The following is a 23,463-nucleotide window of genomic DNA, read 5'->3' as shown; positions in this document are numbered from 1 at the left end:
GCCAACATACGGAAATAAACTGTGGTCAGTGGCGAGATGGATAAAGAATATATATTTTATATTGTAGAATCATGAGAAAGAAGGACATTCTGTCATTTAGTATGACATGGATTGAGTTTGAGGGCATTATGCTCAGTGAAATCAGTCAGACCGAGAAGGATAAATACTGTGTGGTATCACTTACATGTGGGACACGGAAAAACAGTACTGGTACAAATGTAGAGCAGAATGGTGATTACCGAGCCCTGGGGAAGGGGGTGGGGGCTGGGGGATGAGAAGGTGTTGGTCAAAGTGTACAAAATCCAGTTATAAGACAAATAAGTTCTGAGGATCCAGTGACAAGGTGAATACATTCTGAAGATCTAATACACAACACAGTGATTGTGTTTAATAAAATGTTCTCATGTCACCCCCGAGCAGGTGTCTTATTTGTGTCTGTATGTGGCTTTTGAAACTCCTGTCTACGTGGCTGCCTTTAAGTGTCTTAATTTTTAAGTCTCAACCGTAGCTTCTTAGGGACTTAGTTGGTCTCCTGTGTGTGTACACCTGTGAACTCTTGCTGCCGATGTGTGCGGATATTAGACTCCCTGGAATTTTCCCAAGCGGTATGCACGCTTATTATTTTTCATAATACAGCATTCTTACATTATCTCATATAATTTTTTTAATGTGTATTTATTTTTGAGAGAGACAGAGACAGAATGCGAGTGGGTTAGGGGCAGAGAGAGAGGGAGACACAGAATCCGAAGCAGGCTCCAGACTGCGAGCCATTAGCACAGAGCCCGATTTGGGGCTTGAACTCACAGAGCTGTGAGATCATGACCTGAGCCTAAGTCAGACGCTCAACTGACTGAGCCACCCAGGCAGCTCTACATTATCTCATATAAAGAACACCTTAAATATAATGGAATAGATTAATAGAAAATATTTTTGTTAGAACGAACACATATATGATCCAAATTGATATTTTAGGTACGAAAAACTTATTATTAATTATACCTAGGAAAACCACACAAAGCCAGAACTCTTCTGGGTAAACCTGTGCATAATTATGGTGAATAATTTAACATTTCTCCGATAGAAAAATTAATATAATGGTAAAATCAATCATGCAATTAGTAAACATGAAATGCTATATATTTGAACTTTTAATCTTATAAATATACTTAATAAACGATAGTCTTTCATGTAAAATAATGGCCTAGAACATAAAATTATGAAAATAAATGAGCTAAACTATGTCTCAAGTTGTTAATGAAGCATATTAAACAAAACAGAGCAAGGCAGAAGAAATTTATCAAAATGACAACAGAAATAAAGAAAATAGAAAATATTAGAAGAGAAAAGAAATATTAGAAATATTAGAAAGAAAAAAAATAAATATACAAAGACACTGGAAAAAGTTTTATAAAAATAAAAGTCAGCTGCATTTAATTTAGACTAGATCGGTTTTACCTCTTTTATGGCATACTGACTAATTTAGAACACAATGAAACATGAATTTGATCAGAAACTAATGATGAAACTCAAGAAGATTGCACACATACCAACTTCTACTTTTATCCACATACAGACATGTACTAGGGAAATTTTATTACTAAAAGGAATGCATTTGGCATCAGTGAGTCTAATTAAGTACATGCACATGTTGTGACCCAGTGATTCTGCTCCTGGGTTTATATTTAAGGGAAATCCTTCCACAGACCTAAAAAGACACTGCAGATTTGAACTGTTTGTCAACCCAAGCTCATAACCACTGGTGCTGGTGCAAAATATAGTCTCTAACAGTCATTCAAAGTATCATCAAATGTCTTTCCATAAAATGGCCAAAAAATTCACAAAGGAACAAGAGAAAAATTAAAAATAGTCAGGCAAAATATTAGAAATGCCCAAATAAAATTGAAAAAGGAATTCAAATTATCACCAGAAAAATATATAATTTTACTTCTCAAATTATAAAACAAGTGCCATGTTATGCTATAGACATTATCTAAAAACATTCAAATTATATCTGTAACACACTCTCCCTTTCTATATCCATATGCACACATATATGTAGTTATAAATAGGTAGAGCAGATAGCCATAGATACATAAATTTACATTTTTATGAATGAAATACAATAACACGTCAACAATAGTAATGCCCATGAAAACATTCTAAAGGAGTCTTACTATTTATTCTTACATCTAAATGGTTCACTATAATTAATAAATTATGCAAAGAAAACACATGGTTTTTATAAGAATTGACACTATTCTAATTTGTTTATGTAAGAATTTATTCTGGCCCTTATAGCAACATCAGTCTGTTACATGGAAATATATGAATAATATATTTCTGAAAGAAATGAGCAGATGAAACTATGATAATGAGTAAAAACAAAATGTTTTGTTTTAAAATTAAAGGACTTCTGCCCAAAGAACAAAAGGTAACTGTGAAGACATTTCCAAGTTCAATTTCTAAAATTTTCCATATACCTTCTTACTCATTTATAATTTATAAACACACCTCTTAGTGAAATCATATTTGAATAACCTTTGAGATTGCATCTACCCTAACGCCAATTTGCACTTTATATCCTAATAAAAATTTTTATCCAGGACACTTTGTCATTTCATTTTAAAGACAATAAAAGTTTTTATTTCCTGCCAATGAGTGTAATGGCATCATTTATCAATGCATGACAGTTGTCTTTTCTCCAAAGTATCAGACACATAAGCAATTGATAAGCTCTTTAGTGAGCACCAAGTAAATACTGAGAAAGAGACACAATATTCTGGGGAATAAAATCAACTATAAAACACATTTGCTGCCTTTAATTCCTTTAACTTTATCTGGGAAAAGAAGAGAGGCATGAGTGATGGATGGGGATCTCCCAATGATTTGTGATGAAGGGGCAGAGCTTTGTTTACTAGAAACCTTAGAGAATTCTCCTCCATGGTGCAGGACTAGACCTGGGCATTAAAGATTGAGGAAATATTTGGAAATATGAGGCACTACATAATCTACAGAATATAGGAGGAAAGAAATCCAAATCTGGCTCTCTAGTGTGGGACTGGAAGGAAAGACAATCGTGATTCCAGGACTTACGTATTATTTTTCATTAAATTATGAGCTTCTAGAGATGGGAAATTGGTCACTTTCTTTTAAACATGTGGCAATAAACATAGTGTGTAATAATCATTTGTTTTGTATAAAAGAAGAGAACAAGAAGGATAGTTGGTCAAAGGGCAGGAGGGAGAAAGGACAGACAAATGGGAGAGAAAAAATAAAACATGAGAAAATAACATTCTGGCACTGGGGTGCCTGGGTGGCTCCGTCGGTTAAGCGTCCGACTTTGCCTCAGGTCATGATCTCACAGTTCGTGAGTTCGAGCCCTGCGTTGGGCTCTGTGCTGACAGCTCAGAATCTGGAGCCTGCTTCACATTCTGTGTCTCCCTCTCTCTCTGCCCCTTCCCTGCTCATGCTCTGTCTCTCTCTGTCTCAAAAATAAATAAACATTAAAAAAAATTAAAAAAAATATTCTGGCACTATATGCAGAATATGAGAAAACTTGACCAGAGTCTGCTTTTCTAGGGAATTTTTGTTATTACAACAATTAGTTCAATTATTCCAATTTTAAAAGACTACATATATAATTAAACCATAATATTATTAAAATGAAAAAAAATATGAATAAAAAATTCAATTCACACTAAAGGCACAATCAACAAGGTGTGGTCCCAGAATGCCTACAGTCTCCAAGATAGTTTCAGAGGGTCAGTTAGACATGTTTTCATAATAATACTAAGACTGTATTTGCCTCATTCTTTCTCATTCTTTCACAGCTACTCTGGCACAGAGGTTACATTATATATATGTCATTGTTCTGACCGATAATGTAAAGTGTGTCTGAGTATTCCTGTGTTTAAAAAGTTATCAGTCCATTTTTTAAGTTTATTTATTTATTTTGAGAGAGAGAGAGAGAGAGAGAGCGAGCAAGCATGAGCAGGGGAGGGGGAGAGAGAGAGGGAGAGAGACAGAGATTCCCAAGCAGGCTCTGCACTGTCAGTGCAGAATCTCACATGCGGCTTGAACCCATGGAATGTGAGATCATGACCTTAGTGGAAATCAAGAGTTAAATGCTTAACTGAGCCACCCAGGAGCCCCCATAAGTTATTGGTTTAAATTTATAATATGATAAATCTGAATAGTTATGTTCAACATAAATAAAAGCCCTTCTGGATCCTGTGTGATTTTTAGGTAGGTTCCATGCCCAACGTGGGGCTTGAACTCACCACTGCCAAATCAAGGGTCACATTCTATACTGACTGAGCCAGCCAGGTGACCCCGGGATCCTCCATAATTTTTAAGAACATACAACACAAATTTTGATAACTGGAGACTGAAATTCTCTTACATTCTGATACAATCCATTCTAATTTTTTTTAAACGTTTATTTATTTTTGAGACAGAGAGAGACAGAGCATGAACGGGGGAGGGGCAGAGAGAGAGGGAGACACAGAATCGGAATCAGGATCCAGGCTCTGAGCCATCAGCCCAGAGCCCGACGCGGGGTTTGAGCTCACGGACCGGGAGATCGTGACCTGAGCTGAAGTCAGACGCTTAACCGACTGAGCCACCCAGGCGCCCCTGATACAATCCATTCTTGACATTTTGTCTCTGTATAGATATCATTTGGGGCACCTGGGTGGCTCAGTCAGTTAAGCATCGACTTCAGCTCAGGTCATGATCTCACAGTTCATGAGTTCGAGCCCCACATTGGGCTCTGTGCTGACAGCTCCCAGCCTGGAATCTGCTTCGGATTCTGTGTCTCCCTCTCTCACTGCCTCCGCCCCCCACCCCCCCCGACTCTCTGTCTCTCTCTTCTTCTCTCTCTAAAAAAAACAAATAAACATTGAAAAAATTTGAAAAATATAGTTGACATTTGAGAAGTACATGTCATTTAAAAACATACTCATATGTTATGTGTAAATATATGTTTGTATGTATATATTTGTGTGTATTTGCAAACTACCATTTGCAATTAAATTTACATATATATCTTACTATATACATATATCTTACATTTATATTTATATATCTTATACTTTCATATATGTATATATAAAAATTCAACTCGTTATTTAATAGATGCATAAATCCAGCATCTGTTAAATAACCATTCAGTCATCTTATTTAGATATATAGGTTTTTGGTGCTGTTGCCATAAGAAAGATATTGAACATCTATTTATAGTGATTTTACTTGTGTAATAATAGGTATATTTATACAAATTTTATATAAGTTTGTATATTAGACTATTTGTACTATATGGCAAATGTAATTTCCTTTAAAGATGTACATGTACCTCAGATTTATTGCTTGAAGAGTAATTACTGTGTCTAAAATATGGTCCATATTGTCAAGCATTCTTACAGAGTGTTGTACTGATTCATATTTTTAATAGTCTCAGTCTACAAATAGAATAAAATCATTGAGAAATGTGCAGAAAATGGTTTTTACTTACTGTCTGAATTTACCTTTAAAGCACTAAAAATACTGTAATGTATTCTTTTTTAAAAAGTTTTTAATGTTTATTCATTTTTCAAACAGAGGAAGAGACAGACAGACATAGTACATACAAGCAGGGGAGAGGCAGAGAGAGAGGGAGACACAGAATCCAAAGCAGGCCCCAGGCTCCAGCCCAACGCGGGGCTCAGACTCATGAACCGTGAGATCATGACCTGAGCTGAAATCGGACGCTCAACCGACTGAGCCACCCAGGTGCTCCTGTAATGTATTCTTATATTTTGTACATCTTCTTTTATGAACTGTTTATGTTCTTTGTCTATTTTGATAATTTTAATGATTATATTCCACACATAGGGGCTCTCTCTATATTACACATAAGACTACCAAATATTATATTTGTCACAAATATATTCTAATGTCTTATTTGTTTTCATTGTATTTGGTATGGATTTTAACCATATTTTATGTAATCAAAATTTATCATTTTGATATTATCACAATACTGCTCTATAACATATCACCACAGACCTTAATATCACGTAGGTAGTCGAAGTTCAAAGGAAGACTTGATGAAGCTAAATTTGGATCCAACTAAATAAGGTAGTAAGGTCCTCCTAGAACTATTGACTAGACATGCTCTTCTATTTTTTAAGACTTTATTTTTTTCAAATGTTTATTTATTTTTGAGAGAGAGAGAGAGAGAGAGAGGCAGGCAGAGAGAGAGGGAGACAGAGGACCCAAAGCAGGCTCTCTGCTGACAACAGAGAGCCAGATGGGGGTTGAACCCACGAACTATGAGATCGTGACCTGAGCTGAAGTTAGACTTTTAATCGGTTGAGCCACCCAGGCACCCCTAGACATATTCTTTACATGGCTCAAGGAAGGATGCATGTGGGCAAAAACCATCACACAGGCATATTCCCAGGCACCCCTAGACATATTCTTTACATGGCTCAAGGAAGGATGCATGTGGGCAAAAACCATCACACAGGCATATTTCTTGCTTTTTATCATGCCCTGCCTTTTCCGAATTATTATATAAATGGAATTACACAGTGCAGAACCTTTCGGTTCTGGCTTCCTTAACCTAGCAAAGCATATTCAAAATTCATTCTTGTTGTTGTATGAATCAATGCTTTCTTCCTTTAATTGCTGAGTAATATTCACTGCATTGATATGTGCTTATCCTTTCACCTATTGAAGAGCATCTTTTCTGTACATAATAATTTTAATTATTGTCAGTTTAAAAAATGTCATTAATATCTTCCCATGTTGGTAGATAGCCTTCTATGATATTTTTAATGGTTGCAAAGCCAACAAATTCCATTATCTGTATATTCTAAAATTTGTTTAAGTAATTCCTTATTGATTGTTGGCAATTTCCTAGATGAAACAAACAAACTTGGGAACAAAATCTTAGTTACCTCCATGATTACGTTCTTATTCTAATTTTCTAAAAGTAAAACTTGGCAGTCAAAAGATACTCAAAATTTTAGGGCATGTGGACTCAAACTTGTATGAGATCTATCATTTTTCTGTATGCCAGGCATTTCATGATTTTGTTTTTGAGGAAAAAATATTAGGCTAAGGGAAAGACAGAGGGATATAAACAGAGAGAGGAAAGAAGAAATTATAGTCCTCAAATTTTATGAGACCAAATTGTATGACTGGAATTAATGTCCAGATAATACATTAGGCCAATTTTATCAAGCATTCAATTTGTAGGGAAAAAATTGTTCTCATCTGTTATGATTAATTCCATAAAGGAAGGGCTAAGTCTTTTCACACAGTCTCGTAAAACCACTTGGAATCAACATATCCTTCCCAACATCTGCAGGCAGGATCTCCTATAATATAATATTTAGGAGGAAATCAGCACAGACAAAACAATATAGACAATCTGTCAACTCAGCATTGGAAGAAAAGGATTCTGTCATTATGTAAGTGAATTATGTTATAAATGCAATGAGAAGATAAAACATTAAATATTTTCTAAAGAAACATTAACCAAATTTATAATTTTAATAAAAATAAGAAAGTCACCAATTTTCTGGATTACAATTCTTTCAAAAGATTGATTGCTATCCTATAAACATTGTCTTAGTGTTCATAAATTGTTTTCTCCCCAAGTGAAGTCCATAGTTGGATTTATGCACTATTGCCAATATAGATAATTTTTCCTTTAGTGCTTTGGAAAGTATGAAACCAATAGAACATTTTATGACCACTTTCAACTTTCGTTTAAAGCTCCAACTCTATGGTAAAGAAAAATTAATTTATGATTTTTTTACTAGCTTGCTCTTAAGTCATAAAAATTTTCATTTTAAAAAGTTATATAAAGTTAAATACTCTATCGAGTTTTATTCCTTAGTTCTTAAATGTACATGTATTTTTTTTTTCCCTTTGGACTAAGAGGTGGCATATTCTCAGGAGTAAATGAATCTTGAAATTTATGAACTTCAGAATTTCAAGTCTTCAAATGTTCAGGGAAGTTTGACCTTGGCTAAAGGTAGTCGGTCACTGAGCCATGTCATAAAACCATATTTTTTATGTTGGCTCTCAGAATCTTCATTTCCTACAAATGCATTATCAATGAAATAAATAAGGACATGCTATCATTTGTGAGGAAAAAATGTGTTAACTTTCTATAGTAATTTTTTAACACTTTTTCTTCTTGAATAGACTATTATATTCAAGATAATTGGATTGTGTTTTTCATTCTCCTCAAATTTTAAATATTTACGATTCTTTGTCACCATTAAAAGGACACCACTCCACATATTAAGCTCTCTCAAGGATAGAAGTTCATTCTAAAGGTATAAGTAAGAATAGCGGCACCTGGGTGGCTCAGTTAATTAAGCGTCCGACTTTGACTCAGGTCATGATCTCACAGTCTGTGGGTTCAAAGCCCCGCGTCAGGCTCTGTGCTGACAGCTCAGAGCCTGGAGCCTGTTTCAGATTCTGTGTCTCCCTCTCTCTCTCTGCCCCTCCCCTGCTCATGCTCTGTCTCTCTCTCTCTCAAAAATAAATGAGCATTAAAAAAAAATTAAAGGTGTAAGTAAGAATAAAAGTCAGTCTCCAGCATAGGGAAGGAAAAGAAATCATTGCCTAAAATCTTTGAGGATTTAGACTTCAGAATGTATTAAACTTAGAAAGTATCAAGTTTGAAAATTTATCTCAAAAATATAGTATTTTAAAAAAACTTTTTGGATGTTAAGTGATTTGTTTGAGCGGGTTTTATTATCAACAAGTTCCTTTGGATAAAAAGATTATAAATATATATGACATTGATTTTAACAAAGTTAAGGATAAATAAGTAATGTGGTAGGATAATTGCATTCACTCCATTGATAAATACTTAAATTAATGGCATATGACGATTGCCATCTCCTACTATGCATGAAGGAATGGGCCATAGATGGACGCACTGCTGTTATTAAAAATGCATTAGAATGCAAAACCCACCTTGTGTTGGAGGCAGAATTAAGACATTTTCTAATATTGTTAGATACAACTATCAAGAATTCCAATGCACTCTGTACAGTGAAACTGGATTTATCAAATTATTACTTATTTTTGTGAATATTGACAAAATACTGAAGAAAACAATATAAATAGCTAAATTCTGGAGTGGACTTTATATTAGACATAGTAATGTATTTGTACATATTACCAAGAATTACTTAAGGTTTCGCGCGCGCGCGCGTGTGTGTGTGTGTGTGTGTGTGTACATGCTTATACTTAAGCTTTTATTTTAAGGATATTCTGCAGGTATCCTTTTGCAGAAATATTTTCCTAAATATTATTCTTAAATTTAGAAAGTTAAACCTTACTCCTTGAGGTGCATATATTTTAACTCTTGGGGTGCTCCATTTCATGGAGACTCCAGACTCCTGAGCATGTGTCCTAGGTACGTGAATGGAAGTTTCTCCCTTAGATCCTTCAAACACTCCAAGAAACAAGTGCTTTTCTCAACTTAGATGTCATTTTGGGAAGAACCCGTAATTTCCTTATGAATTTCAGTTCTGTTTTTTAGAGAGTTACTATTCACTTTCAAGTGTTAGGAATCCATTCACTCTAAATTAAAGCTTTGGTCTTAGGTCAAACCTCATTCTTCTCCACCCATCTGTTTCAGATACCACAGCGGGAGAATGGGGGCAGTTCATGGGCCCTGTCTTAACCTCCGTTCCCTGTCTTTCTGACTCTGTCAAATCAGAGCAGGCCGAGAAGGCCTGAGAGGTAAAGACGTAAAGACCTCTGCTTATCCCCAGGTGCTTGCAGCATCTTTAACTAGAAGCACCCTCTGTCATGCCAGAATTTTATGGGACGATTACAGGACAGTTGGCAGGGTTGTAAGCAGTGCTCTCTAAGAGATACCATGTCCACCCCTGAGCCCTTCCTGTGCAGGAGGAGGGGAGTTTTTGGGGACAGCTCCTGCCTCCACCCTATCTTGTGGGGAAGCCATGAGTAGACCAAGCCAGCGATGTTCTGCACCACTGATTTTACTGATAGGAAACGTTGCTTTGCCATGACAAATATTTGAAGGGTAGGCCCTTCATCATTTTGTTTCTAAATGATAACCAGCTTGGCAACAAAACCCACCGCTGATGACATATCCACCCTCCTTGAAACACTGCAAACTTTATAAGCTCCAATATCTATCACCCTCTTCTCATTTCTTGTACGTTACTTTAATATAGTACTTTATGATCCTCTGGTTTATATGACCTTCTAAATGAGTCACTATGGTTATGGAGGTGGTGTTTTTATCCCTTTTGCTTATTAGACTGGTCATCAGATGTTTCCCTTTCTTTACTCACTATTGCTTCTTAAATTCAATCATCCTCCCCTGTATCCCTGAACTCCCCATGTCCCTACCCACCCCCACTCCCCACCTCTGGGTCCTGGGTTCAGTTCCCCTGTATCTAAGTACATTTTACTCAGCTCTCCAATGAGGCTCTGTTAATGGCAAATCCTCTTAAATCTCCCTGCCTGTGTTAAGCCTTTTTACTTGAATTGTAGTTTAGATGAGTCTATAAAATTGTATGTTAAGAGATGTTTTACCCCAGAATTTCCTCAGCATGCCTTCTTCACGAATCTGTTCATCAGTGCAATTGCACTTCCTTAAACTTTTAATTCCTTCTTTGGTATTTTATGTTAGTATTTTTTTTCATGTTTATTTATTATTTTTGAGAGAGAGAAAGAGACAGACACAGAGAGAGAGAGAGAGAGAGAGAGAGAGAGACACCACAAGCAGGGAAGGGGAAGAGAGAGAGGGAGACACAGTCGGAAGCAGGCTCCAGGCTCTGAGCTGTCAGCCCAGTGCCTGACATGGGGCTTGAACTCACAGAGCATGGGATCGTGACCAGAGCTGAAGTCAGAGACTTAATGGACGAAGTCACCCAACTGCTCCTAATGTTACTATGTTTTATCTAGCGGTCTGTGTTCTTTTTTTTTTTCTTGCTAACGATATATTGAGCACATTGACTCTGAGAAATTATTTATTGCATCATACTAGACAAATATCTGCCATTATCTTAGTATATTTTTGTCCAACCCCTTTGCCTGTGTCTGGAAATCAGTAGGATCCATATTGGACTCTCTTCCTCTCTTCTATATCACAATCCTTATGCAGCATTCTTAGCTATTGCCTTCTATTCTACAAATCCACTAATTCTCTCATTAAATGAGTCTCATCTGGTGTTTAGTTACTGTATTTGAGTTTTCTTTTTGCTTCAATGGCTATTTCATTCTATTTGTGCAATTTATTCCATTTTTTTCAAAAGTGTCTGTTCTTCTTTCATAGTATCTTGTTCTTGAATTTTATAAACATGCAAAACCATTATGATCACGATCTTGTTTCTTATTGTATCTGATGATTCTTGCTCATGGAAGTTCATTCTAGCATGTCATTGGTACTTTCTTTTGTATGTGTAGCCTGAAGTTCACATAATCCACAGCTACTGTTGTTGTAGTTTTTTTTCCAGTGAGGATCCCTCCTCTCCTGTCTTAAGGGAACTTCCCTCTAGAGGATTTGCCTTTGTTTCTTTACAGCTACAGGAGTTTCACCAAACTGTTTTATCTTGTGTGGCTTTTACATCTTGAGATTTTTCAGCATATCAATATGGTATAAATTTCTAACCACTTTCCACATGAAGTACAAGTTTAAGCTTTCATATATTTTTGTTGGCAGATTTGAGATAGAAAAAGACATTTATTCTACCTTTGCCACAAGATGAGTTTTGTTTTGTTTTACTGGTCCTGTAAGATTCCTTCCTCTGGAGGCATCTCTCAATTCATACCCACTCTCTCTCCCTCTGCCCTTCTTCCCAGGTAGCACACACTCTCTCTCTCTAAAATAATAAAGGAAGAAAGACTACATCATTACAGCCAATTCCATGGATATGTTTTTCCACTATTTGAGAGCCATCTTTTTTCATTTGATCATCTCTTTAAATCACACTATATCTTAATTTCCTCAAAGGCGACATGAAGAAATGATTGTAGCTACCACTTAGGGTTTCCTGATAGACTATACGTGTTGGTATACTGTGCTGGTCTGGCAAAATTTTGCGGCAGTAACAGCCCCCCCACACACACACACATCGCCGTGGCTTAGCAGAAGAAAAATGTATTTCACACTCATATCAAATCTCACATGCATCACTGGAAATTTCCTCTATTACCTTCAAAACCAGACTATCTTCATTCTGTAATGTTTCTATGTTGTCACAAGTCAAGTGTTCACATGCTTTTGAGGAGCATTAACAGTCTTTCCAGAACACATAAAGGTTTTATAGTAAAGCTTTGCCCATATGAAACACTAAGTATATATTAGCTCTTATTATTATCAAAAGTAACACTGTGATTACTACAGTTACATGTAAACTTCTGCTACAGTTAGTTATTTCATTAAGATGCCCGGAAGAATACATATTATGCTAACAAGCGCAGGTATTTCCCAGGTTTTTATACAGGTTGTCAAATTCATTTTGAGATAATTACAAATTTCTAATAAGCATTTTAATGTCCATTTCATTAGATAAAGGATAACAATAAATATGCTTTTCCAACATGTCTGTGGATATTGAGATCGATTTTAAAATCTTCCTTCATTAGCTTAACAAATTATATTTTCTCTTAATTTGCATTTATTTAATTACTGTTTTCCAGATGAACATTTTTCTGTCTGTACCGTGGTCATTAGATTCTGATCTAGAGAAAATTATCTGCTTGTAACCTGTGCCCATGCATGTACTCACATCTTCAGCGCTTTTCTCTCACCAATTTGTATCGGGTCTTTATTATTACAACTCAAACTTCATTTTTTTCTGTGTTTTTGTGGTGGGATCTCAGAGGATCGATTTGACATTTTTTCCCTTAATACATGAATTTAGTGCCAATAACTTTCCTCTCAGCAAAGTTTTAGCTGCATTTTCCAAATTTTAATATGTGGAGTTTCTATTTTCCTTCAGTTCAATGCATTTGTCGCCTCCCTCTTTGACTCGTGGGGTGTTAAGAAATATGTAGTTTAGTTTCCAAGTGTTTGGAGATTTTCTTGTGATGTTTTTGCTATTTATTTCTAGTCTGATTTCACTGTAGTTGGAGGATATCCTCTGCATGATTTCATTTCTGTTAAATGTATTGAGGTTTGCCTTACTGTTCAGATTACAGTCTATCTTAATTTATTTGTTTGGCACTTGAAAAGGATGTGTATTCTGCTGTGTGGGGTGAAGCATACTATACATATTGATTAGTTTAGTAGACCTTGGTGGTGGATGGTATTACGGAATTATTTCATGGTTTTGCCAATTTTCTGTCTAGTTCCTCTAATAGTTGTGGAGAGGTAAATGTTGTGGTCTCTAACTATACATGTGGATTTGTCTGTTTCTCCTTTTTTGTTCCAGAAGTTTGCTTCACATATTTTCCAGTTTTTGTGTTTAGTACACTCACATTTAGGACTCAGGAGTTTTCTTCTGTATTAACCCTTTGTTATCATATAATGCCCCTTGCTTGGTACATTTCTTTGCTCTGTGGCCTAATATTAATTAAACTGAAGCATACCTAATATTAACAGAGCCACCCCTGTTTTTCTTCTTATTAAAATTTTCATGATATATCATTTTCCATCCTTTTCTCAAGATAGTTATATCATTATATTTGAAGTGAGTTTCTGGTACACAGCATGGTGAAGGCATGTTACTAATCCATTCTGCCGATCACTGACTTTGAGTAAGTAATTATTGATTTGCTAGATCGTAAGTCTGCTATTTTATTTTTTGTTTATTTGTTCTCTTTCCCTTTCACTTCTCTGGATATCCCCTGACTTTCTATGAGTTGCCTGAACGTTTTTGTTTATCTGTAGTGTGTCTGGTTGTAGCTTTTTGTGTAGCTATTTACTGTTTGCTCTAAGTGTTACATTATATATACAGACCTTATCACAGTCTACTGATGTCTTCACTTAGCCAGTTTGAATGAAGGATAGAAACTTTCACTCCCCTTAAATTCATTTACTCTCTTTCATTTATAACATAATTGCTTTGAAGCTTTTCTCTACCTACATTTAGAAGTCTACTGGATAGTTTTATAATTGTGGCTGCAACTGTCAAACATAATTGAAAAACAAAAGAGAATGAAAGCCTAATGTATAGTCTGATATTTTTGCTTACGATATGCTTTTTTTTTTCTTTCTGAAGTGTCAAAGTTTCTTTTACAAAATATCTTCTTTCTGTTTAGAGAACTTTAGCCATTCTTTAAGAAAGGTCTGCTGGAGACAAATTGTCTTGCTTCACTAATATGTCATACCTTATTGATATTTTCACCGGCTTTAGGATTGTGGATTTATGTTGATTTTTATTTCAGTGCTTGAAAACTACTGTGCCACTACTTTCTGACTTCCATGGTTTCTGATAAGAAATTCAGTGTCATTCAATTTTTTTGTTTGTTTTTCCTGATAAGCAATGTGGTATCTTTCTCTGGGTTTCTTACAAAGCTTTCTTTTTCTTTTTTCTTTTTTTTTTTTTTTGTCTATTTGACTAACGATTGCAATTTAATTTTACAGATGTATTAATAAGACAACACATAATGTTCATCTCCCTCCCAGAAGTTCGTTAGTAACTATAGTCATCGTTCTTTTGTTTTTGTTTTTGTTTTTTCCTTTTTGCCATTGAGTCAAGTTTGTTGAGAAAGCTCTTGGAGTGAAGATGTGATGAGGAGGCTATGGTGGGGGCAAAGTCTAGCTCCAAACACTTCTAATGTATTTGGATACAATAGCAGCTCAAAGCCATCTAAATTCATTTCAAGTATGTGACATATATCATTTGGGCTTGAAGTGGGAGCCAAACTTCACTCTTAATAGTACCTATTTCAGTAGACATTTTTTTCTCTCTACATTTGCAATATCTAATTCTTTGCAATATCTAATCAATATGCAATTCTAATCTCTGATGTAAAGACTATGGTTGCAAACATCCAAATATCTTTTTCCCCTTATTGCATTTTATAAAATTAAGAGTGGCCATTGGTGAGGCTCCTGGAGGGCTCAGGTGGTTAAGCGTCCAACTTCAGCTCAGGTCATGATTTCATGGTTCGTAAATTCGAGCCCCGCGTCAGTCGGGCTCTGTGCTGATAGCTTAGAACCTGGAACCTGCTTCGGATTCTGTGTGTGTGTGTCTCTCTCTGCCCCTCCCCCCCTCCCCCCCCCCACCAAATATAAATAAACATTAAAAAATAGAGTGGCCATTGAGCTGAGTCTGGAAACCATGCCCACTCTATTTGTTGGACATCACAGAGGCTATTTAGTTGAATACACCAAGATTCTAACTCAGTTCTGATACTGACTGAACGAAACAAGTTAGTATCAACTGTTCATACTCTGCTTCCTCATCTTGAAAAAAAATAATGCTTTCAAAACTATGGTAATATTGGGTTATATGAGGCATAATGAAGTCACATACATAGAATCTAGCAGAATCACTACTAGCACTGAATACTGAATTTCTTTCTCTACATGAAATATATAAAAGTTTGCTAGCCCTCTAGCTCATGTGTCCCATTTATAGATCTGTCTGTCAGAGTGCTCAATACACAACCCCCCCAGACGCATACACACAAACACTTTAAAATTTTGAGTTTTCCATCTTCAAGAATATTCTAACAATTTTGAATTGTACAAAATGACCTTGTCAACTTAGAACGTGTAACATTTTCACATCCAGATATATCATGGGGACAATTAGCTCCTTATCCTTATGCAATAAAGTGATACAGTTTTACTGATTCTGTGTCCATTTATCAATGTTGTCCTATCACAATGCATTTATCATGTTTATTCAAGTACTCTGATATTAGAAAGTCTTAAAAAAATTTTTTTTAATGTTTATTCATCTTAGACAGAAAAAGACAGAGCATGAGTGGGGAAGGGGCAGAGAGAGAGGGAGACACAGAATCTGAAGCAGGCTCCAGGCTCTGAGCTGTCAGTACAGAGCCCGACGCGGGGCTCGAACTCACCAATCATGAGATCATGACCTGAGCTGAAGTCGGATGCTCAAGTGACTGAGCCACCCAGGCACCCCAAAAGGAAAGTCTTCTTTATCTGCGTGTTCTGAAAAGGGTGCTAAAAAGCAACCATCCAGTGCTCAATCAATGTCAGTGGGACTGAATATATCTCAACCTCCTTATGTCCTAGATATATTACATAATCTCTACTAAAAAGCAACTAAATTGAAATTTGTCTTATTGGCATCAACATTCAAACATTCTCCACATCTGGAAACCTGGCATATCCCTCCATTAAGTCAATCAATTAATTCTGTTATTTTTTTAACATATATTTAACAACCAAGCTGTCATTTTCTTTAAAAGTCTCACTACCCTAGTTCTGCTTCTGTTTATATTTCACCTAAATTATTGCACTCATTTCTCACTGACATCCATGCCTCTATTGTATTCTCTTTCAATTGTGTATATCCCACTATTGCATCTTAAAAAATAATTACTTCTCTTGGTAGGCTACTTGCAAAGCTGTTTGCAACACTCCATCTCATTCTTGTATGGAGCCCTTTTGCAATAGGATTTTACCACTCCTCAAATCAAGGCTCTATTCCCCAGTGCCTGCATGGGGTCTGCTGACATTGTGAGTTATATTTATTATAGAAGGTACCAGAAGTATGTTCCACAACTTCCTAGTTTCTATCTCGAGAAACCTTGCAGCTTCTGCTTTTGCTGTTTGGGAGCATAAAGCGACTATGTGAGCTCAGACTAGCTTGTTGTAGCATGAAATGATACAGAGTAGAGACAGACTGGCCCAGCCATAGCCTTCTACACCAATTGGCCTCATTGTGAACCACCAGCTCAGTGAAGCTGCATGAATTTCCCCTGGTAAGACTACCAACAGAACCACCTGTGCCCGGAAAAATTTCTATCCCACACAGTTATGAACAAATAAAATGGCTATTGTTTTAAAACACTAAGAATTGTGTAGTTTTTACACAGAAATATATGTGATACTGAAATTGGTGCTCAGGGGATGCCTGTGTGGCTCAGTTGGTTAAGCGTCAGACTTCAGCTCAGGTCTGATCTCACTGTTCGTGAGTTCAAGCCCTGTGTTGGGCTCTGTGTTGACAGCTCAGAGCCTGGAGTCTGCTTCAGATTCTCCATGTCTCCCTGTCTCCCTGACCCTCCCGAACTCACACTCTGTCTCTCTCGCTCTCTCTCTCAAAAATAAATAAACATTAAAAATTTTTTTAAATTGAAATTGGTGCTCAGAAGTGGAGGTTGCCATAACAAAAATCTAAAATTTGTTACACTGGCTTTGGCATTGGTGACCAATGGGTGCCACTGGCCAACACTTGTATGGCATTCAAATTGTTGATGAAGAATGACAAAGGGACTGTTGAAATTCAGAGAAAGGACTATCTGTGTTTTGTATTCTGTGGTAACATAGCATAAAGTACCTCATAAATGAGATCTATAGACACAATGTGGAATGGGCCAATGGGTGCTACTATTTCCTATAATGTACAGTGAGTGGTAAACTAAAAAGAAAATCAGTTTTTAAATAGAAAAAAAGGAAGCATGGACGGTCCTAGTATTGCCTAGCTTGGAAATTAACAGTGTTCTTATTTCTAGTCACTCCAGGCTATACGACATTTCCAAAGTAAGAAATGGTTTCTCCACAAAGATCAAAAGCAGGGTGTGGCTATGAAAAATTTTATTCAAGACCTCAGAAAGATTTAAGTGGTGCCCAGTAGAAATTCTCAAGTAGGTAAAAGGCTTCTGAGAATGTAAGCATGTCTTTCCACTGTATCCAGATCATCACCCAAAGTAGAGAGACACCAATTTCCAAAATAATTCTTAGTTTAACTTTGGCCTAATGGAATGAATTATAACCTGACTCAAAGAATGTCCTTAGTGTTTATAAGGGAGTTTTACAAATTGGACTAAATGGGAACAAGAAATTACCAAATGAAGACTTCGGGTCTTTAGGCTTCTATGAACTGGAAACTGAGTGAGAAGGCTAATTAGCTTTAAATAAATACAGACCATTTCTTATAAATAATAATAATCATAATAATAATAATAAAGCCTGAGAGTCCAAAGCAAAGAACCAGATGCTCTGTCAAGAGTTAAACACACACACACACACACACACACACACACACACACAGGCATTAAGAAACCACGCCAGAGGATAAGAAGTTCTTCTTCATTATGCAACATTCCCTCTCCTTAAAGGTAGAGGATCTGACATCTTGTGTCTGTCTAGATTTCAGAACTGTCATGTCCCAGTTCACTGCCCTCTTGGAATGCAGGGCTGCCTTCCGAGAATCTCAGCTGAAACCCTGGGAGGATAAGAGTGCAAGGATCAGAAACAAGAGGCTCAGCTTATGCCCTGAGATCAACCTGGAGACAGATGACTATAGCCATGACCCCAGACAAACTCAAAAGGAAGAAAAAACAAAACAAAAGCTTAGCACAGCCTAAATTACAAGGCCACAGAATTGTGAACCTCAACAACAAAAATGGCTCTTATTGGAAGCCACTGTTTTGGGATAGTCCATTATGCAGTTACTTAGCCAAGTAATGTATTCTATCTTTCATAATTAAGTGTTTAAGACCGTATGTAAGTCAGGCGTCCAGTGACTCACATTTATACTACTACTTCCTTAAACTGTACTCTCCTTTGCTGTTATCAATAGTCCTCCAAAATTTAATGGTTAACATTTCAAGTAATCCTTCATGCTCATTGTCATACTTAATATTTCCTATATTTTCTTGTCCAATCAGCCACAGACTGTTCTTCAGAATATAGTTAAATTCACATCATCTACAAGTCTTCCCTGACTTTGTAATCTACCCATACATTGAAATATATCAAATATGCTGATAATCATCTTTGCCTGTCTGGCAAAATATATAATCTTTTTATAAGAGCATCCGGTTTGTTGAGCTCCTAACCTTTGAATTAATGTCAATAAAATATCTCTACTTGAAGAGTAGTCTAAAGGAATTCTTTTGGAGTTAAATTGGGTACAGTTTTGGTAACATAATTATATATACTCTTATAATATCTTTTTGCCACATGCTGACAGAATAACGTTCCTTATTCCTTTCCATCATGCAATTAGCTCTGCTTTTGATTCGACTTTGATAATAGGAAAAAAGTCCTATTTCTAGATTTCAAATTCTCTGTCTTTTCCATGCTGCATATATTGAGAAGATTTTTATAAGTCATCGGTCCTGTTAACTTGCTTTATGTTGATGATATTTAAGCACTGAAGAAATAGGGAAACACTAGTTTTAGAATCTGTACTGTATAAAATTACTGTCTACTGCAGTCTATTGGCTTCTAGAAAGAAAAACTCCCTTTAATAAGAACAATAAGTAACTTGCAAGCTGGTAAAAGCCATTATTTCAACTAACTAAATCTTGACAATGGAAATAAATTCTTACATGGTTGGTGAAGTATATTGTTTGTAGTAAGACAGATGCTTTCTCAAGCTTATTAAAAAAAGAGAGGCAGTCTTTTTTGTTGCTGTTCCTATTGATGGGTTTATCCAACCATAAAAGATGCATTTCCTTGTATTTACCATTTCATTCTGCTGATTATCACCAACACAGTGAACTGGTAAATGCAAATTCTGATTTGAATATTTTTGACAGCAAATTAAAAACAAAGTTTGATAGTTTTTTTTAAGGTCATTAAAATAAAATGCAAAATGCAGCTTGTAAAAATACTTCATTAAACAAAAAAGAGATAAAAATATCATACAAATAGGCACTGGAAATGGCAGCTTATGAAACTATATTACACAAAAGTACATAAAATAACTGTAGATTTTTCAATCTCAGAATGAATAGCCAGAAGACAGCTATTGAAATGTTGGGGGCTATTAACAATAGACTCAAAATATGGCTTCTACCAGGAGGTATTTTTATAATAATGCCTTTAAATAGTTGCAATCCAGCTATCAAATATTTTGAAGATTATTCTTCAATTGTAAAATGGAAACATCTAAGGAAAAAAACTCAGCAAGAAATTCAAATATCAATTACAATTTTTTTTTTCTGCTAAAAACTTGACATTATAAATGTGGCATTTTTATGACTGGAATTCTCTCTCAGAAGTATACATATAAAATATTACATTTCAAATAACAATCGGGTATAACCATAGAGGGGAACATGTCAATATTTCCTTCTAACCCACAAGTCAGATTTTCGCAAAAGCTTTTTTATTTAGCCTTGGTGATGAATGTGTGCTTTGGGACAGAGTCTACAGACAGCTGGATTGGAAACCCAGTCTTATCCATTCAAAATATTTTGTATAACTATTATGTACAAATATTACGCTAGATGAAGAGGATTTGCACTTTGCCTTTAGAGGATTTGTGTTTAACAGCTGAAATGCAAATCATGACTTATTCACAAATTAGAAAGATGTAATATCACTAATTTATACTGATATATACATGCTCTCTAGTCAGGTACACCTTTCCTAGGAAAACCAAGTTAGTACTTAAAAAGTTATTGTGCCTCTTTCTCTAAAGCAAACTGATGTTTTATGTGCACTTTAGGACAGCCTAGAGAATTAATACTTGCTAATCTTCATCACTTTCTAGGAATTTTAATACTCCTGGCAGCCAGAAATATTATTCCTCTCTTAGATGATTCTAGATATTTAACATTTGTGGATGTAAAACCATTTTTGTTTAGGAATGTCCATGACCAGGAATTAAAGGCAGTTTACAAAGAATAAAGTAGTAATTATAACATAGAAGCGATATATAATAGTCTATTTTCAAGAATTTGCTATCAATAATAATAAAGTGTAGTGATACTTTATTTCAAAGTGACGTATAATAGTCATTCCATCAACACCCCGCACTCAAATGATCCACTTGACAAAACTCCACGGTACAGAATGACCTTTTGTCCACTGGAGTCTTTCTAGGAATGATTACTAGGAAATGAGATGCTACTCAGAATAAATCATCTTAGAGTTAAAAGTTGTCAAGCTCTAAAATAATGAATCTGGCCCTAAAAGAATTGAGTGGAGGGGGGTGGGCCATAGAATCTTGCACAGGGGAAGGAAGTGGGGCCAGTTCAAATTAAATCTGAGATACTCTCTACCCTGTTGTGCCCCCCCCCCCACTCTATTCTTCTAATAACACTTCAAAATCTTCAAAATCTCGCTTTATTTTTCATTTTCCCTTCTCCCTGCACTCATTCTACGTTCTCTAAAAGTAATATTTGGAGCTAAACTACATCTAGGAAAATAAAAATGATTAATAAATAGAAAAATGATATTTAACTTCATTAGCAACCATGGGTAGGTGAATCATATGAAAATATCTCCAGAGATATTTTCAAAGGGAAATAAGATTATGATGCATTCCAAAAGATTGCACTTTTGTCTTCACATTTTCAAGGTGGAATAAAGCTCTCTATGTAGGTAAAAAAATATAGATGATTGAGATTTTCAACTTATTAATGAAAAAATTATCACACTAAAAAATACCTATATCTCACTGTTTTGAAAATCACTATACTAAAAAAATTATATAAACAAACAAAAATAAAGCGCCAAAAATTCTTCCCAAAACGGGAGAAGTTTGATTGTTGTGATGGTATCCCTGGGGTTTGCATATGTCCAAACTCATCCAATTGAAAATATTGAAGATGTATCATTATTTGTAAATCAATAATAGCTTAGTCAAGCTTTTTTTTTAATCACTATACATCAGAATAGACATAATAATGGTCTAAAGATATCAGTAAACTAAAACTAGTCTACCATAAGATTGAAAATGTTTGTATGGTTGGATAAACTAGTTGTTTATACACAACTAATTCCTAACATTATTTTCAGTGTCAAGGAATGATTAAAGGTGGTGGTCACAGCGTGTTTTATGTTAATGAAGAGTAAAATTTAAAATTCTAAAGTCTGAACAGGAAAGCGATTGCAAAACCGTCCAGCGCACTAAGAAAGATTTATATCTATTCACAAACCTGCTGCTTCTGGATCTCAAAACACCAATTAACCATGAATTACTAAATTCAGCCCAGGGGTTCAAGAGGAGCAAGGAAACACAGCATGCCTCATATTCCATTTGTTCATCTTATAGAAACTACGCAACAAAACATTAAGGAACTTTTGCAAGGTTTGCTCAGCATTGAGTGGGCATAGAATTTACAGATGATTATAGTTCAGCACTTGAGTCGGACATGAGTTAGAGCCCCACTTAGACTTTGCACTGACAACGCAGAGCCTGCTTTGGATTCTCTCTCTCCCCCTCTCTCTCTCTGACCCTCCCTGTCTTGTGCTCTCTCTGTCTCTGAAAAATAAATAAATATTTAAAAAATTAAAAAAAAAAAAAACAACTTTGTCCAGAGATGATACACAGATGGCCAACAGACACATGAAAAGATGCTCAACATCACTCATCGTCAGGAAAATACAAATCAAAACTACAATGAGATACCACCTCACACTTGTCAGAATGCCTAAAATCAAAAACACAAGAAATAACAAGTATTGGCAAGGATGTGGAGGAAAAGGAACCCTCTTGCACTGTTGCGGGGAATGCAAACTGGTGCAGGCCCTCTGAAAAACAGTATGGAGTTTCCTCAAAAAAGTCACAAATAGAACTACCCTATGATCCAGTAATTGCACTACGGGTTACTTATCCAAAGAATAAAAAAAAAACAACAACCTAATCCAAAGGAATACATGCACCCCTATGTTTACAGAAGCATTATTTACAACAGCCAAGATATGGAAATAGCCAAGTATCCGTTGATTGATGAACTGACAAAGAAGAAGTGATATATATACACACATATGTGTGTATATATATATATATATATATATATATATATATATCAGTTTCTAAATACCTTTCTTTTGTGTCATTATTAACCATGTAGTGCCTAGATCACATGGGAGTTCTGGGAGTTCTAGGAGAATTTTGGGGGAGAATATAGAAAGCTTGGAACAATTGCAGTTTACTATAGGGAAGAAAAGCATTTAAATATTGTAACAACTCATACAAACTATTGGTGTGTAATGGCTAAATATCAGTCTTGTAGATAACAGAATGCCCTTGGCCTTCAGACACATGTTGTAGCTCATTGTTGTTCTATGCCAAACAGTGCATGAGTGTTGCCAACGCAAGTATGAATAAAACATTGCCAGGTTTTAAAAGAACAAGCAACCTTCTGGAAGAAATTAACATGTTAGGATGATAAAGTCTGTGATTGAGGTCTCTATCATTTAAATGTATATAGAATGGAATAACTCATCCCCCAGGAGAAGTTTGAAAAGTAGGGCCATGGCAATGGTCATTTGAAATTGGTCTCAAAGAACGTGTATGAGTTGACGAGAGGGAGGAAGACAATAAAATATTCCACAACTAGTAAAATGTGAAAGGAAAAGTTTATTTG

The sequence above is a fragment of the Panthera uncia genome, chromosome B1 (assembly GCF_023721935.1).
Source record: "Panthera uncia isolate 11264 chromosome B1, Puncia_PCG_1.0, whole genome shotgun sequence".
Taxonomy (NCBI): domain Eukaryota; kingdom Metazoa; phylum Chordata; class Mammalia; order Carnivora; family Felidae; genus Panthera; species Panthera uncia.
This window is presented reverse-complemented; position numbering follows the sequence as displayed.